The sequence below is a fragment of the Carcharhinus amblyrhynchos genome, chromosome 31 (genome assembly GCF_965287045.1).
Source record: "Carcharhinus amblyrhynchos chromosome 31, sCarAmb.v2.hapA, whole genome shotgun sequence".
NCBI classification, from domain to species: Eukaryota; Metazoa; Chordata; class Chondrichthyes; order Carcharhiniformes; family Carcharhinidae; genus Carcharhinus; species Carcharhinus amblyrhynchos.
The window spans coordinates 23,409,949-23,429,064 of NC_137354.1; the positions used below are offsets into that span (position 1 = coordinate 23,409,949).

At 48.3% G+C, this 19,116-nt stretch overlaps 1 protein-coding gene and 1 non-coding gene across 2 annotated transcripts in view; one reads left to right on the top strand and one right to left on the bottom strand.

Moving 5' to 3' along the window:
* LOC145360476 (PDZ and LIM domain protein 1-like) overlaps nucleotides 1-19,116 on the bottom strand; it is a 114,806-nt gene that overhangs the window by 88,320 nt on the left and 7,370 nt on the right.
* trnag-ucc (transfer RNA glycine (anticodon UCC)) lies at nucleotides 16,292-16,363 on the top strand. The gene has a single exon. It is a non-coding gene; the product is annotated as a tRNA-Gly (tRNA).

The following is a 19,116-nucleotide window of genomic DNA, read 5'->3' on the forward strand; positions in this document are numbered from 1 at the left end:
CTACCATGGGTGGCATGGTGGCACAGTGGTTAACACTGCTGCTTCACAGCTCCAGGGTCTTGGGTTCGATTCCCAGCTCGGGTCACTGTCTGTGTGGAGTTTGCACATTCTCCTCATGTCTGCGTGGGTTTCCTCTGGTTTCCTCCCACAGTCCAAAAGATGTGCAGGTTAGGTTGATTGGCCATGCTAAGAAATTGCCCCTTAGTGTCTAGAGATGTGTAGGTTAGAGGGATTAGTGGGTATAATATGTAGGGATATGGGGGTAGGGCCTGGGTGGGATTGTGTTCGGTGCAGACTCGATGGGCCGAAGGGCCTCTTTCTGTAGGGTTTCTATAACCGTATACAGTAAATGGCAGAACTCTTAAAAATATTGATAGGCAAAGGGATTTGGGTGTGTATATACACAGGGCACTGAAAGTGGCAACGCAGGTGGAGAAGGTCGTCAAGAAGGCATTCTTGCCTTCATCGGCCGGGGCACTGGGTTTAAAAATTGGCAAGTCATGTTGCAGCTTTATAGAACCTTAGTTAGGCCGCACTTGGAATATAGTGTTCAATTCTGGTCGCCACACTACCAGAAGGATGTGGAGGCTTTGGAGAGGGGACAGAAAAGATTTACCAGGATGTTGCCTGGTATGGAGGGCATTAGCTCTGAGGAGAGGTTGGAGAAACTTGGTTTGTTCTCACTGGAGGTTGAGGGGAGACCTGATAGAAGTCTACAAGATTATGAGGGGCACTGACAGAATGGATAGTCAGAAGCTTTTTCCCCAGAGTGGAAGAGTCAATGAGTAGGGGGCACAGGTTTAAGGTGCGAGGGACAAGGTTTAAAAGGAGATGTACGAGGCAGATATTTTACACAGAGCAGTGGGTGCCTGGAACTCACTGCTGGGGGAGGTAGTGGAAGCAGGCATAGTAATGGCTTTTAAGGGGCATCTTGACAAATACATGAATGGGATGGGGATACAGGGTCCCCAAAAGGGTAGGGTATTTTAGTTCAGTTGGGCAGCATGGTCAGTGCAGGCTTGGGAGGGCCGAAGGGCCTGTTCCTGTGTAATTTTCTTGGTTCCCTACACCTCTTTGAACACGATGGCACCATGGCATTGTGGTTAGCCCTGCTGCCTCGGTGCCAGGGACCCAGGCTCCATTCCGGCCTTGGGTGACCGTGCAGACATTCTCCCAGTCTCCGCATGGGTTTCCTCCAGATGCTCCCGCTCCTTCCCACAGTCCGAGTGGCTTCTTTCCACACTGTAGGGATTCTACGATTTTAAAGGGGCAATTTCGTAACCTCGGAATGTTCCAAAACATATCTGCGATCCCTGCACTCCTGAACACTGGACTGGGATGGGCACAGTAAGGAGTCTCACAGCAGAGGAGCAGTGCTCCAAAAGCTCGTGATTCCAAACAAACCTGTCGGACTCTAACCTGGTGTTGTGAGACTGTGCCTAAATGAAGGTTTCTGCACCGCCTTAGCTCGAAGAGCCTGTGAGAAGTTACAATGCCAGTCTGCTGCTGGAGGTATTGGCAACTGTACCCGCTTGGGGAAAAATCGCCCTCCCTCAACCACCAAACTCAAACTTAAGTACTCAACTCAGCCCAAAGATTTCGATCCAAAGAAGTCAGCACTGGAAGACAGACAGCTTTTATAACATCTGAATCTCGGCTCTGAAAACCTGTTAAAGCTAGTTATCTAATTAACTAGGGGAAAGCAGCAACTGTTAACTAGCCGCCAACTGAACCTGCGTGAGCTCTGTTTTTAAGCTGGTCTCCAACTCATCTTCTCCCAACCCAAATAGCCGTACTCGTTGGAGTTTAGAAGGCTGAGGGGGGGGGATCTTATAGAGACATATATAAGATAATGAAGGGGCTAGACAGGGTAGAGGTAGAGAGATTCTTTCCACTTAGAACAGAAACAAGAACGAGAGGGCACAGCCTCAAAATTAGAGGGAGTCGATCTGGAACGGAGTTGAGGAGGAACTTCTTCTCTCAGGGGGTAGTGAATCTTTGGAATTCTCTGCCCATTGAAGAGGTGGAGGCTACCTCGTTAAATGTGTTTAAGTCACAGGTAGATTTCTGATCGATAAGGGAATTAAGGGGAGAAAGCGGGAAAGTGGAACTGATCCACTATCAGATCAGCCATGATCTTATTGAATGGCGGGGCAGGCTCGAGGGGCTAGATGGCCTACTCCTGCTCCTATTTCTTATGTTCAACTCTTACTAAATTGAAGAAAGACTAGACTTTAGATCGAAACGAACCCTGAAACTCACTGATGTACACCCCTCTACTGCTACCAGCGAGGATGGAAAATTTGGCACTGAGCCAAACCTCTGTTCACAGCGGTGGGACTGGAGAATCCCAGCGGTGGGTAAGGTCGGAGAATCCTGGCCATTGTCACATCAGTGCCAGGGATGGCACAGCGGTTAGCACTGCTGCCTCACACTGCCAGGAACTTGGGTTTGAGTCCCACCTTGGGTCACTGTCTGTGTGGAGACTGCACATTCTCCCCGTGTCTGCGTGGGTTTCCTCCGGGTGCTCCGATTTCCTCCCACAGTCTGAAGGACGTGCTAGTTAGGTGCATTGACCCAAACTGGCACCAGACTCCGGCGACTCAGGGAATTTCACAGTAACCTCATTGCGGTGTTAATGCAAGCCTCACTTGTGACTAATAAACTAATTTAACTTTCAATGGTTGTCTGGATCCATTCAGCCCATGAAAACCAGACACTTTAATTCCGCTTTTCCCTCCACAATGCTGCCCAACCTTTTGTAGCATTGTGGATTTTCTCATTGCACTGTAAACCCCAACAACATGTCCTGGTTTACAATTATCTCCTTGTTTTATACTTCATACCCCGTTGGTAAACTCCAAAATCTTAGCAGCTTATCAGGGAGACAGTGGCATTGTTGCTGGACAGGTACGGAGAGGCCCAGGGTTATAAGGATGTTGCCTGGATTGGGTGGCATGCCTTATGAGGATAGGTTGAGGGAGCTCGGTCTCTTCTCCCTGGAGAGACAAAGATTGAGAGGCGACCTGATAGAGGTTTATAAAATGTTGAGAGGAATAGATAGGGTGGATTATAAGAACATAAGAAATAGGAGCAGGAGTAGGCCATCTAGCCCTTCGAGCCTGCCCTGCCATTCAATTCTCGGAGGCTATTTCCCAGGGCTGAAATGGTCGCTACGAGAGGACACAGGTTTAAGGTGCTGGGGAGCAGGTACAGAGGAGATGTCAGGGGTATGTTTTTCACTCACAGTGTGGTGAGTGAGTGGAATTGGCTGCCGTTGGTGGTGGTAGAGGCGAACTCGCTGGGATCTTTTAAAAGACTCCTGGATGAGTATGTGGGATTTAATGGGATTGGGAGTTACAGATAGTTCTATGGCCTGGTAGGGTGGATATGATCGGCGCAACTTGTGGGCCGAAGGGCCTGTTTGTGCTGTAGTGTTCTATGAAATTCTGTAATCTTCCACGTCCTTTCCTGATTCTGGGAAGTAGTTGCGCGTCAATTGGTTGCTATGTTTAGAAGCATGTTGGAACAGCTAGATCCTTTTTTTCAGGAAATAGAGTCATGGAGGGGGAATTTTCACATCCCAGCCTCCACAGGAATCGTAGCGGGCGGGACACGGATCATGCAAAAGTCTGCTGACTTCGGACAGGAGTTCCCAACCTTGGGGGCAAGCGTGGCCAGGAGGAGTTTTACAGCACAGAGAAAGAGGCCCTTCAGCCCATCCTGTCTGGGTTGGCCATCAAGAACCTGTCTATCCTAATCCCACTCTCTATCACTTGATCCACAGCCTTGTACGTTTTGGCTTTTCAAGTGCTCATCTAAATGTTTCTTAAATGTTGTGAGGCTTCAACCTTTCGGGCAGCGAGTTCCACCACCCTCTGGGTGAAAAAGTTCCTCCTCAAATCCCTTCTAGATCGACCTTAAATCCACGCCACCTTGTTACTGACCCCTCTAAGGGGAAAGGTTTCTTTCTGCGTTCCTCATAATTTTGTACAGGTTCTGCCTCAGCCTTCTCTGCTCTAAGGAAAAGGATTCCAGCCCAGTCAACATCCTGGTGAGTCACCTCTGCGCCCTTCCCAGAGCAAGCACATCCTTCCTACAGCCTGGTGACCCGAACTGCACACTGAGGGAGAACGTAGCACGGCCAACGCACCCAAACCCGCACATCTATCGGCCTGTGGGAGGAAACCCACGCAGGCACGGGGAGAACGTGCAAACTCCGCACAGACGGTGACCCCGAGCCGGGATTAACATACAAGGCTGTGGACCGAGTGATAGAGAGTGGGATTTGAATAGACAGGTTCTTGATGGCCAACCCAGACAGGATGGGCTGAAGGGCCTCTTTTTCTGTGCTGTAAAACTGCTCCTGGTCACACTTGCCCCCAAGGTTGGGAACTCCTGTCCGAAGTCAGCAGACTTTTGCATGATCCGTGTCCCGCCCGCTACGATTCCTGTGGTGGCTGGGATGTGAAAATTCCCCCTCCCTTCTTTACTCAGAGGGTAGTAAGGGCGTGGAATGCCCTGCCTGCAGCAGTTGTGGACTCGCCAACTTTAAGGGCGTTCAAATGGTCAGTGGATAGGCATATGGATAACATTGGAATAGTTTAGGTTAGAACATAGATCATAGAACACTACAGCACAAACAGGCCCTTCGGCCCACAAGTTGCGCCGATCACATCAACACCTACCAATCCATAGACCTATCTATAACCCCCAATCCCATAAAACCCCCTATACTCATCCAGAAGTCTTTTAAAAGACCCCAGCGAGTTCGCCTCCACCACCACTGACGGCAGCCGATTCCATTCACTCACCACCCTCTGAGTGAAAAACTTACCCCTAACATCACTTCTGTACTTGCCTCCCCGCACCTTAAATCTGTGTCCTCTCGTAGCGACCATTTCAACCCGGGGAAATAGCCTCTGAGAATCCACCCTATCTATTCCTCTCAACATTTTATAAACTTCTATCAGGTCGCCTCTCAACCTTCGTCTCTCCAGGGAAAAGAGTCCCAGCTCCCTCAACCTAACTTCATAAGGCATGCCTCCCAGTCCAGGCAACATCCTTGTAAATCTCCTCTGTACCCTTTCAATAGCTTCTACGTCCTTCCTATAGTGAGGCGACCAGAACTGCGCACAGTACTCCAAATGAGGCCTGACAAGGGTCTTATAAAGTTAGAGGGTCATTAGATTGGTTCCACTGGTCGGCACAACATCGAGGGCCGAAGGGCCTGTACTGTGCTGTAATGTTCTACGTTCTATGACTCTATGACTCCACAGCATTCATGGTTCCTGTGGTGGGCAGCAAGGTAGCACAGTGGGTTAGCACTGCGGCTTCACAGCTCCTGGGTTCGATTCCCAGCTCGGGTCACTGTCTGTGTGGAGTTTGCACATTCTCCTTGTGTCTGCGTGGGTTTCCTCCCACAGTCCAAAGATGTGCGGGTTAGGTTGATTGGCCATGCTAAGAAATTGCCCCTTAGTGTCCAGGGATATGTAGGTTAGAGGGATTAGTGGGTATAATATGTAGGGATATGGGGGTAGGACCTGGGTGGGATTGTGTTTGGTGCACTCAATGGGCCGAAGGGCCTCTTTCTGCACTGTAGGGATTCTATGATTGATTTTTTGAGTACCCTAGCTGTGGCCTAGCTAATGTTTTACACAGCTCCATCATAACCTCCCTGTTCTTCTATTCTATGCCTCAATTTGATTTGATTTGTCACATGTATTAACATACGGTGAAAAGTATTGTTCCTTGTGCACTACACAGAAAAAGCATACCACTCATAGAGAAGGAAAGGAGGGAGTGCAGAACGTGGTGTTACAGTCATAGCTAGGGTGTAGAGAAAGATCAGCTTAATGCGAGGCAGGTCCATTCTAAAGTCTGATGGCAGCAGGGAAGAAGCTGTGCTGGAGTCGGTTGGTATGGGACCTCAGACTTTTGTGTTGGAAGGTGGTGGAAGAGAGAATGTCCAGGGGGCATGGGATCCTGGCTGCTTTCCTGAGGAACTGGAGACGGAGTCAACGGACGGGAGACTGGTTTGCGTGACGGACTGGGCTACATTCCCCACCCTTTGCAGTCTTGGGCACAGCAGGCGTCAACCAGAGAGAATGCTTTCAATGGCGCACGTTGGAGAGAGTCATAGCCGACATGCCACGGGCTGTAGTCATAGCTTTGGCTAATAAAGACAACTGCCCTCCAAATAAAAGGTTACCTCACCCTTTTACTTTGGATTAAAACAGGCCCACATTGTGTAAACACCCACAGGCATTCTGCTCTTTGTCCTTTTAACCTGCAGTTAAATATCCCGGTTCTTGTAATCAACAGGAAACCTAGAACTGCCAGTTATAAACAAAAAAGATAATGGGCTTAGGGGGCATTACCACCTTAACCACTCGCAAACTGCAATCCCTTCCCAGAAAGAAACTGGCAAAAAAAGAAAGTCTATTTTCCCAGATTCTGGAAATAGTAGGCACGATAAGTCTGGGGGAATGTTCCAATGTGACTAGATATTGCGACAATCTGTCAGCGCTCAAAGCTTGCTGCAGTCTCCATCCACATTCTGACCACAAAGTGAATAATCTTAGCATTCTCCCCCCCACCCCCCACAAGACCACAAAACAGCTGTGGCTCCCGTCTCAGCCAGCCCCTAGTTCAACCCTCTCCCCTACAGGCATGAGCCCATCCTCTCGGCTGGCACGGCACTGGAGGGGGTTAGTCAGAGACGCTGTTTCCTTTGGGTGTAGTCGTCTCACAATACCAGGTTAAAGTCCAACAGGTTTATCTGCAGCACGAGCTTTCGGAGCGCTGCCCCTTCATCGGGTGAGTGGAGGGTTGCGTTCACAAACAGGGCATAATATCGACACAAACTCAATTTGTAAGGTCATCGTTGGAGTGTGAGTCTTAACAGGTAATCAAATCTTTACAGGTACAAACAACACGAGTGGAGAGAGGGATAGTCACAAGTTGAAGAGATGTGTGCGGTCTCCATCCAGGACAGTTAGTGAGACTTTGCAAAACCCAGGCAAGTCATAAGAAATAGGAGCAGGAGTCGGCCATCTAGCCCTTCGAGCCTGCCCCGCCATTCAATAAGATCATGGCTGATCTGAAGTCGATCTTTCCCGCTTGCTCCCCATAACCCTTAATCCCCCTGCCTATCAGAAACCTATCTACCCGAGACTTAAATATATTTAGCGAGGCAACCTCCACCACTTCAACAGGCAGAGAATTCCAGAGATTCACCACCCTTTGAGTGAAGAAGTTCCTCCTCAACTCCGATCTAAACTGAGCCCCCCCTTATTTTGAGGCTGTGCCCTCTAGTCCTGCTATCCTTTCTAAGCAGGAAGAATCTCTCTACCTCTACCCCATCCATCCCCTTCATTATCTTATACGTCTCTATAAGATCCCCCCTCAGCCTTCTAAACTCTATCGAGTACAGACCCAGTCTATTCAGCCTCTCTTCATAGTCTAACCCCCTCATCTCTGGTATCAGCCTAGTGAACCTCCTCTGCACTCCCTCCAAGGCCAAAATATCCTTGCGTAAGTGCAGCGACCAAAACTGCACACAGTACTCCAGCTGCGGCCTCACCAGTACCCTGTACAGCGGCAGCAAGACCTCCCTGCTTTTATATTCTATCCCCCTCGCTATAAAGGCCAACATCCCATTCGCGTGGGCTCCATTCAAGTCCATTCCATTCAAGTCATGAGGGTTACAGATAGTGTGACATGAACCCAAGATCCCGGTTTCTTTGGACGTGACATCTGCCCTCTCAGGTGACCTATTCAGTTTGAACTTTATTTATTAGCGCCACAGGTAGGCTTGCATTAACACTGCAGTGAAGTTAACTGTGAAAATCCCTGAGTCGCCACACTCCCCTGGACGCCTGTTTGGGTACACTGAGGAAGAACTTAGCATGGCCAATTTACCCTAACCAGCACATCTCTTTGAACTGTGGGACGAAAGCCACAGACTCCAGACAGGCAGTGACCCAAGCCGGGAACTGAACCCAGATCCCTGGCACTGTAGGGCAGCAGTGCTAACCACTGTGCCACCCAATGTGGTTTGAGAGAGAGAGATATGTATTTATTTACATACAGAAGGCAATTCGAAAACAAATGGCAAGGTTAGGGTTAGGGGTTGCTGCAAGAGGGTTGGAGTAAGGGAATAAAGAGGTGGCCTGATGGTTAGCACTGGGGGTCAGGGGTGGGTGAGCCTGGGGAGGATGTTCCTTCGAAGGGTTGGTGCAGACTCGATGGGTCAAATGGCCTCTTTCTGCACTGCAGGGATTCTAACATGCCTTCTTAACATGGAGAGATGGTGGCATTGTAATATTGTCACTGCAATCATAGAATGGAATCCCTTGACAGTGCAGAAGGAGGCCTTTCAGCCCATCGGATATGAACCGAATCTCCGACAGAGATGGTGTTACAAGTAGGCTTACATTAACACTGCAACAAAGTTACTATGAAAATCCCCTAGTCGTCACACTCTAGTTCGGATACACTGAGGGAGACTTTAGCACGGCCAATCCACCCAACCAGAACATCTTTCAGACTGTGGGAGGAAACTGGAGAACCCAGAGGAAACCCACACAGAACATGCAGATTCAGACAGTGACCCCAGCCAGGAATCGAACCCGGGTCCCTGGCGCCGTGAGGCAGCGGTGCTAACCACTGTGCCACCGTGACTCCTCTAACGAAGGAAGAGTCAGGGAAAGTCTCTGATGCTCAGACCAGCATTCACCTTCTCAATTCAGCATCTCGACAATCACTTATTTCATTCCAGTCTGAGAGACAAGTGATGACAGATAAAAGTGATGAGAGACGGGAAAATAAGGAGCTTTTTCACAGGGGAAGGTTAAAGATGTCTAGAAGATGAAAAGAGGGTGGGACAAGTAGATTGTTTCCATCAGTTGGTGAGACAGTTACAAACTTAATCACAAGTAGAGTTTAGCGGAGGTTGGGATGGGGTTTATAAAGGTTACTTTACTGTGGAGTGTGTTTTTTTTAGTTTCAATGTTTTATTATAGACTGGTTTCACATCTTAGAGAAAAAGAATCCGAGGATTTTTCCTCCCGTATGTTTCTGTTTGGCCTCTTCATAGTCCATGATGCTAGCTGAGATCATTAGAACGAGGAACCCAAACTGATGGGAAGGCAGTAGATCATTTTGCCACCTTTCCAGTTCCTTCACTTGGACATCACATCTGGGGCTAATGACACCGCACTTGTTCAGTCTGCCCGTGAGATTGACAACTAGTTTCCCACCCCTGTGGGAATCTAAAGTAAAATCTCAAATTCTCCAATGCATCCAGTAACTTAGACAGGCACATGAGTGGGTTGGAGATGGGAGGATATAGGAGATTGTTTTAAATAAGGTTCATTAGCACTGGGACGCCCCTGGTAATGTAAAAGGATATGGTATGATACTAATGTTTTTCTCTTTTCATTCACAGGTTTTAAGTCAGTCGGCCTTGTTGTCCAACGAGGGGCATACACGCGATGGGTCGCACTTGGGCTGCTCTTGGATGTCCGAGATTGGCCTAGTGCTTCATGTCGTTAGTGTGCGCTTAAACGGGACTAGATACTGGGCAAGACGACAGCTCAGTGACTATCACTGTTTGCTGTGCAGACACGTGGATTTGGGCCGGTGTCTGTGGGAGTTTGCGCATTCTCCCCGTGCTTGCGTGGGTTTTCTCCGGGTGCTCCGGTTTCCTCCCACACCCCAAAGATGTGCTCTTAGGCTGACTGGAAGTAATAAATTGTCCCTAAATTCGTTTTCCCTCAATGTGAAATGTCATAAGCATAGATAAGGGTCATGGGTGGAGGGGGGGGGACTGGTAATGTTAAAATGGCGGCGCGGGCTCGTTGGGCCGAAGGGCCTGTTTCCCGGGCTGTTTCTGTTCTTTGTTATTACAGTCTCACAATCGCATTGGAAAATGGTCGGATGAGAACTTGGTGTTTTCCATGTTTCTCTGCATTACCGATACTACGAAATAAACCTGTTGGACTTTAATCTGGTGTTGTGAGACTTCTTACTGTGTTTACCCCAGTCCAACGCCGACATCTCCACAACTTGTCCAGGGCATCGGCAAGAACATTCCGGGTCAAATGTGCAACTCTCCACCACGTAGAAATTATTGCGGAAGCAGAATCCAACAATTCTTTCAGAGTTCGATCGTTGCTCGAAAAAGTGGGATACGAAGAGTGTGTTGGCACTTGAGTGCAACTGGCTCAGAGAATCTTTTGAAACAAAATTGTACGTCAGGTAAGGGCCTGGATATGATGGACAAATAGCTCAGTTCTGAGATGTGACCTACTGCGGTGCCCCTACCCGGGGAAATTTTCCAGTCCCGCCCATTGCGGGCAGGATGGAAAATCTGACAGACCGTCAGCCTCAGGCCGGAATTTCCAGGCTCGGGGGGTGGAGGAGGCCGGGAATTCCCATCCATTATGTCCGCATCCGCGCAGACAAGTAGATTCAGAAAGCATGTTCCCGAAGGCGGGGAAGTCCAAAACGGAGTTTGAGGGTAAGGAGTAAATCTTTTAGAACCGAGGGGAAGTTTCTTTACCCCAGAGGGTGGCGAACGTGTGGGATTCACTCCCACGGAAAGTAGTTGAGGCCAAAACGTTGTGTGATTTCAAGAATGCGGCTAAAGGGAGATGGGAGGGAGGTGAGATCAGGCAATTGAATTCGATGATTAGAACATAAGAACATAAGAACATAAGAAATAGGAGCAGGAGTCGGCCATCTAGCCCTTCGAGCCTGCCCCGCCATTCAATAAGATCATGGCTGATCTGAAGTGGATCAGTTCCACATTCCCGCCCTCTCCCCATAACCCTTAATCCCCTCTCTTATCAAGAACCCATCAACCCGCTTCTTAAAAATATTTAGCGAGGCAGCCTCCACCACTTCAACAGGCAGAGAATTCCAGAGATTCACCACCCTTTGAGTGAAGAAGTTCCTCCTCAACTCCGTTCTAAACCGCCCCCCCTTTATCTTGAGGCTGTGCCCCCTAGTCCTACTGTCTTTTTTGAGCGGGAAGAGTCTCTCCACCTCTATCCTATCCATCCCATTCATCATCTTATACGTCTCAATGAGATCTCCCCTCATTCTTCTAAACTCTAACAAGTACAAGCCTAGTTTATTCAGCCTCTCCTCATAGCTCAATCCCCTCAACTCCGGTATCAGCCTAGTAAACCTCCTCTGCACTCCCTCCAGGGCCAAAATATCCTTGCGCAGGTGCGGCGCCCAAAACTGCACACAGTACTCCAGCTGCAGCCTCACCAATGCCCTATACAGCCGCAGCAAGACCTCCCTACTTTTATATTCAATCCCCCTCGCTATGAAGGCCAGCATCCCATTTGCCTTCCTGACCACCTGCTGCACCTGCAGGCTGGGTTTTTGCGACTCATGCACAAGGACCCCCAGGTCCCTCTGCACCGTCGCCACGATCATAATGAAGGGGGGGGGGGGGGGAGAGGGGCCAAATGGCTTGCCTCTGCCCCCTGCTTTCTACATTTCTATGAGAGGTACGTGCCTGGGGCAGACGAGGAAGGATTGAGCTGAGCTGGGTTGCTGCAGCCAATGTGCCAACCGTCGCGGGCATGCAGCCACACCAGAGGTGCAGCAGTGCCAACTCCGCCCGTAGCTCCCCGCACCTTGGAATCAATCACTGCCTTCAGGAAACACAAACGGTGTGCTTCAAAGGCTCGGCACTCCCACCCAAAACCACATCCTGCATTAGACCCGTCACCCGCGTTCCTCTTGCTGGAGGCCGTTAGAAAAAGCTAATGCCCCTCCTCCACAGGTAGCGACAACGAGCTGAAACCAGTCCTTTCACTTCCACTGCACCGACTGTGTACAAAAAAAACTCTGCCCCTGATCCAAGAAGTTTGCCGAGAAAGGAAATACAGCGATAGAGGAAGTAAGTACAGCTAAACCAGCCAGGGTGTGGCAAGCCTAAGATAATCAGAGTCTAAAGAGCAAAGTAATCGATTAGGAACAATGCCAAGAGTGACGGAATGAGGATGGATAGAACAATGATAAAGTACAGACAATGAAGCAGACACAGTTCAGGAGATTAGGGGAATTTCACAGTAACTTCATTGCAGTGTTAATGTAAGCATTACTTGTGACTGATAAATCAACTTTACTTTACTTAGATTAATATTTCATTAGAGAGGTAGCACAGTGGGGTCAGCACTGCTGCCTCACAGCTCCAGGGACCTGGGTTCGATTCCCGGCTCGGGTCACTGTCTGTGTGGAGTTTGCACATTCTCCCCGTGTCTGCGTGGGTTTCCTCCGGATGCTCTGGTTTCCTTCCACAGTCCGAAAAACGTGCTGGTTAGGCGCTAAATTCTCCCTCAGTGTACCCGAACAGGCGCCGCAGCGTAGCGACTAGGGGAATTTCACAGTAACTTCATTGCAGTGTTAATGTAAGCATTACTTGTGACTGATAAATCAACTTTACTTTACTTTACTTAGATTAACATTTCATTAAAGAGGGAGCACAGTGGGTCAGCACTGCTGCCTCACAGCTCCAGGGTCCTGGGTTCGATTCCCTGCTTGGGTCACTGTCTGTGTGGAGTTTGCACATTACATAGAGAACATAGAACATTACAGCGCAGAACAGGCCCTTCGGCCCACGATGTTGCGCCGACCAGTTAAAAAACAATGACCCTCTAACCTAAACCAATCCCTTTTCATCCATTCTCCCTGTGTCTGCGTGGATTTCCTCCGGATGCTCTGGTTTCCTCCCACAGTCCAAAAAACGTGCTGGTTAGGTGCTAAATTCTCCCTCAGTGTACCCGAACAGGTGCCGCAGCGTAGCGACTAGGGGAATTTCACAGTAACTTCATTGCAACGTTAATGTAAGCCTACTTGTGGCTAATAAATAGACTTTACTTTTTGAAAAGATAGCAAACTAGCAAGTGTCGGACGTTGTCAGGTTCGGACGAATTTGAATTTTAAGAAGTAAGTGCAAGATACATGAGCAGCAGCTTACAAACGACGCAATCTCTACCAGCTCAAGGTCAGCTCAACAGATAGCTGGGCACACCAGCACCTGCAAAATCCTCCCTCTGAGGCACTCACCATCCTGACTTGGAAATGTATCGGCCATTCCTTCACTGTGGCTGGGTCAAAATCCTGGAACTCCCTCCCAAACAGCAGTGTGGGTGTACCTACACCACAGGGACTGCAGCAGTTCAAGAAGGCATACAGGGAAACGTAGGAGTAGACCCTTAGAGCCATTCATTTGATCGTGGCCCGTCATTGAATTCAATATCCTGATCTCCCCTTCCTCCCATAGTCCTTGATCCCTTTAGCCCCAAGAGCTAGATCTAAATCCTCCTCGAAATCTCTCAACTGCTTTCTGTGGTGGTGAATTTCGCACATTCACCACCCTTTGAGTGAAGAAATCTTTCCTCATCTCAGTCCTAAAATCAGTGGGCGGCACAGTGGTTAGCGCTGCTGCTTCACAGCTCCAGGGACCTGGGTTCGATTCCCAGCTCGGGTCGCTGTCTGTGTGGAGCTTGTACGTCCTCCTTGTGCCTGCGCCGGTTTCCTCCGGGTGCTCTGGTTTCCTCCCACAGTCCAAAGATGTGCGGGTTAGGTTGGTTGGCCATGCTAAGAAATTGCCCCTTAGTATACTAGGATGCTCAGGTTAGAAGGATTAGTGGGTAAAATATGTAGGGATATGGGGGTTCGGGCCTGGTGGGACTGTGGTTGGTGCAGACTCGATGGGCCGAAGGGTCTCTTTCTGCACTGTAGGGTTCTATGATTCTTATGATAAAAGGTTTATCCCTTATCCTCAAACAATAACCCATAGTTCCGGACTGTCCCATCACTGGGAACATTCTTTCTGAATCTACCCTATCTAAACCATTTAGAACTTTATCAGTTTCTATGAGATCCCCTTCTCACTCTTCTGAAGTCCAATTAATAGATTCCTAACCAACTTAGTCTCTCCTCATATGACAGACCTGCTATCCCAGGAATCAGCCTGGTAAACCTTCGCTGTACTCCCTCTATAGTACGGACATCCTTCCTCAGATACAGAGACCAAAGCTGCACACAATACTCCAGGAGTGGCCTTACCAACACCCCATACAATTGCAGCAAAACATCCCAGGTCTTATACTCAAATCCTCTCGCTATGGAGGCCAACATACCATTTGCCTTCTTTACTGCCTGCTGTACCTGCACGCTTACCTTCAGTGACTGATGTACAAGGTCTCACTGAGTATCCACCTCTCTCAAACTTATACCCATTCACATAATAATCTGCCTTGTTATTCTTGGCACAAGTACCCACATTGATCCACATTATACTGCATCTGTCACAGATATGCCTACACTCACAACCTGCCCAAATCTCTGTATCCTCCTCACAGCTCACCCTCCCACCCAACTTTGTATCATCTGCAAATTTGGAGATAATACACTTAGTTCCCTCATCCAAATTATTATATATAATGTGAACAGTTGGGGTCCTAGTGCAGATCCCTGCGGTACCTCACTAGTCACTGCCTGTCGATCCAACTCACCATAGCTCAATAAAGCAGTGTGCCACCACCTTCTCAAGGATAATTGAGAACATAAGAAATAGGAGCAGGAGTCGGCCATCTAGCCCTTCGAGCCTGCCCCGCCATTCAATAAGGTCATGGCTGATCTGAAGTGGATCAGTTCCACTTTCCCGCCTGCTCCCCATAACCCTTAATTCCCCTGTCTATCAGAAACCTATCTACCCGTGACTTAAATATATTTAGCGAGGTAGCCTCCACCACTTCAATGGGCAGAGAATTCCAGAGATTCACCACCCTTTGAGTGAAGAAGTTCCTCCTCAACTCCGATCTAAACTGAGCCCCCCTTATCTTGAGGCTGTGCCCTTTAGTCCTGCTATCCTTTCTAAGCGGGAAGAATCTCTCTACCTCTACCCTATCCATCCCCTTCATTATTTTGTAAGTCTCTATAAGATCTCCCCTCAGCCTTCTAAACTCCAATGAGTACAGACCCAGTCTATTCAATCCCTCAATCTCTATTCAATTATGAATGGTAATAAAATTCTGACCTTGCCAATGATGTTCACATCTCGTAAAAGAATAAACACAACAGAGAGGGTGGCAAAAGGGAAAATAGTGACTTCAGGTCACAGGTTAAAAGGACATTTCAGAAGGTAAGGGGAAAATATGAAATGAAAATATCAAAAGAACATAAGACTAGTAATGTATTCTACCAGCATGTAAATAATGCAAGGAAATTAAAAGAGGAACTAGACCAGCAAAGGAAGCACGAGATAAACTCACAGGAGATGTTGATAGAGATATGGAAAGATTGCCTCTGTTATCATTGAAGAAGTTCAAACAGAAGAACTGGCAGCAGTAAAGAATAAAAGAATTGCATTGACATCGCACCAGATACCCCAAAGTCATTTACAGCCAATGAAGTACTTTTGAAATGTGGTCACTGTCGGAAACTCAGAAGCCAATGTGCGCACAGCAAGCTCCCACGGACAGAGAATCGATTCTAGTGATACAGATTGAGGGATGAATATTGGCCAAGACACCAGGTATTGCTCATCCTCAATGTAGTGCTCTTAGGTCCTTTTATGGCTGTCTGAGATCGCAGAGCGTGTGTCACTTTCGTGGGCAAGATTTTCTGGTCTCCTCATTGTGTGTCTATCGCGCAGGAGTTGGCGCGCAGTTCGCTGGCGGCAAAATCTTCCAGTCCAACCACCGGGATTTCATCCATCCCACGCCACCAGGAAATCCGCACCGAGGAGGCAGGACCAGAAGATCTCACCAGTGTGAGCATCCAGAAAGTTTGGGCCAATGTCTGACTGCACCTTTGACTGTGCGGCACTCTCTCAGTGCTACACTCTCCGAGGAAATGATAACCTTTTGAAAAGAGGTTCAAGCTTCCAGTCGGTAGTTCATAGAATCATAAAACCCTACAGTGCAAAAAGAGGCCCTTCAGCCCATTGAGTCTGCACCAAACACAATCCCACCCAGGCCCTACCCCCATATCCCTACATATTATACCCACTAATCCCTCTAACCTACGCATCCCTGGACACTAACGGACAATTTCTTAGCACGACCCATCAACCTAACCTGCACATCTTTGGACTGTGGGAGGAAACCGGAGCACCCGGAGGAAACCCACGCAGACACGAGGAGAACGTGCAAACTCCACACAGACAGTGACCTGAGCCGGGAGTCGAACCCAGGACCCTGGAGCTGTGAAGCAGCAGTGCTAACCCACTGTGCTACCGTGCCACCCCTACATCACTGCGATGGTGGTATAGTGGTGAGCATAGCTGCCTTCCAAGCAGTTGACCCGGGTTCGATTCCCGGCCATCGCAAATGAGCTTTTTGGTAGTTGAACAAATCACATGGCAAGAGTTCGCATCTTAAAACTCTTACGGTAACAAATGATTAAATGCACTATTGACTAAACACTATTTTCATTTTGTAGGCAGCTTATACTTTCAACTACAAAGAGGAACTTTTATGCTGATCAGACGTCCCACTCTCTACAGAATTACAGTTGCTCCCAGTTTTCAGTGGGCATCTTCTTTCATTGAAAGGACAAAGGCAACAGATGCAATAGGAACACCACCACTTGCAAATTTCCTCTCCAAGTCACACAGCACCCTGACTTGGGAGTTATACCGGCACTCCTCTGCTCTGAGTCAAATCTCTGGAACTCCCCAAAGTGTCTTCCTCCCTCTGGCTGTGTCAGGACAAGTTTCCTAGAATCCGTAGTGGGCGAATCTTCAACTAGAGACCGTCTCCATCCTCCCCCCTTCCTCCTCCTCCCTCTCCCCCCTCCTTATATCCGGCAGTATTAGCTCCCAAAGTCCAGCAGCCTTTCCCCTCGGCTGATCAGACAGAACTGTCGTCTGTTTGAGATATTCACTGATTTTAGGGAAGTACGTAACCTGATCGCAAAAATGGCTTGCTCTGCCCTCCACGCCATAGCAACATGAAACACATTTATACTCCATCCTGATAGAATTACTGATTTGTTATTATTGACCCTCAGTTGTCTTTGACCTCAGGAGCAAGTAGACAGTTTACAGCATAACATTTTACAATCTGATACAAGGAAGTTGCCTGGATTGGGAGGCATGCCTTATGAAGATAGGTTGAGGGAGCTCGGTCTCTTCTCCCTGGAGAGACGGAGGTTGAGGGGCGACCTGATAGAGGTTTATAAAATGTTGAGAGGAATAGATAGGGTGGATTCTCGGAGGCTATTTCCCAGGGCTGAAATGGTCGCTACGAGAGGACACAGGTTTAAGGTGCTGGGGAGCAGGTACAGAGGAGATGTCAGGGGTAAGTTTTTCACTCAGAGGGTGGTGAGTGAGTGGAATCGGCAGGCGTCGGTGGTGGTAGAGGTGAACTCGCTGGGGTCTTTTAAGAGACTTCTGGATGAGTATATGGGATTTAATGGGATTGAGAGTTACAGATAGGCTTGGTAGGTATGGATATGATCGGCGCAAATTGTGGGCTGAAGGGCCTGTTTGTGCTATAGTGTTCTATGTTACTATCCATGCCTTTGGGAGACCCAGGCTGCTGCCTTGGTCTCCAAGGATGTCCGCCTTGTACCTTCTTCTCAGTAAGATAATCTAAGCCTTCCTTTGATCTCCAACAATCAAACATTCCAGACTTATTGTCAAGGACACTGCAAAATGGGTCATAAAACCATCTTCATTGATGCTAAATTTAAAGCTACAGTTCCAACAACGTTATGAACTTTTCATTGTAACACTCAGCAGTGCACTGGGGAGTATTAGCCCCGAGTTTGTGCCCAGTCCTGGAGTGGGACCTGCACCCCACAACCTCCTGACTCAGACATAAGTGTGCTACCTTCTGACCTATGGATGGCAAAGATTGGTAACACAATAGGTAAGGAAAGGAATTAATGTGCAAAATAAACAAGGCAGACTTGAGAACAGAACTCCAAGAGCGGCACGGTGGTTAGCACTGCTGCCCCACAGCGCCAGGGATCCGGGTTCGATTCCCGGCTTGGGTCACTGTCCCGTGTGAAGATTGCACATTCTCCCCGTGTCCCCCGGATGTTCCAGTTTCCTCCCAAAGACGTGCTGGCTGGCCACACTAAACTCTCCCTCATTGTACCCAAACAGGCACCGGAGTGTGGCGACTGGGGGATTTTCACAGTAACTTCATTGCAGTGTTAATGTCAGCTTACTCGTGACTAATAAACTTTTAAACTTTAGGTCCAGATGGCTTACACCTGGAGCTGTGCAAAGAAACTCACATCCTTTAAAAAGTGCCTGGATGAGTACTTGGCACACCGTAACATTCAAGACTCTGGGCCAAGTGGGATTAGGTGGGCAGGTCAGGGCAATTTATAGGTTGGTGTCGACTCGCTGCACCAAAGGGCCTCTTCTACACTGTAGTATTCTGTGATTCTGTGAAATAGCAGAGGCACTAGTATCCATACATAAAGATTCAGTAGCGAAGAAATGATGCCAGAGCACTTGTGACAATATTGTGCCTGTAAATTCAGTCATGTTTCTCTACAGGATGTTTCTAAGCGGTCCTTGGCATCCTGTCAGAGTCGTTTTGTCTCCTGCCGCTGTCCTCTATTGTTACTGAAGCAGTATAATTGATACCATGTTTGTTTTAATCTGAAGTAATGCAGTGTTCCCCTGGGATTGCAGAGTATAGCTTGACTGGGATGATTGACAGGTCAGGTCATATGACTGGAGACAGCTAGGCTTTTACAGAGAATTCCAGCTCAGCTGCTATTTGGAATTGAGAGAGAGCGCAATGTCTCTTTTTCTCCCCTCTCTGGAGTTGGAGAATCTGCTGTCTGAATGTTACTGTTTTGGAAGCTGCAGGGAGAGAGCTATCCTTTTCTGTCTCTGAAGTCTGAAAGTTGATGGAGACAAAGTTCGCTTCTCTGTTCCTGTGTCTTGAGGATACATCCTTCTCTGAAAACTGCTGTTTGGATTTCTGTCCATAGATGTTAAAAACTAGAAATCTAGTGTCTTGTGAACATACTTGCTTTTGTGCTACCTAATTCTGAAGAAGGTTTATGGCTTTAAGTTGGAACAACAGAGATAGCTAGCTGTTAAGAATTATACTG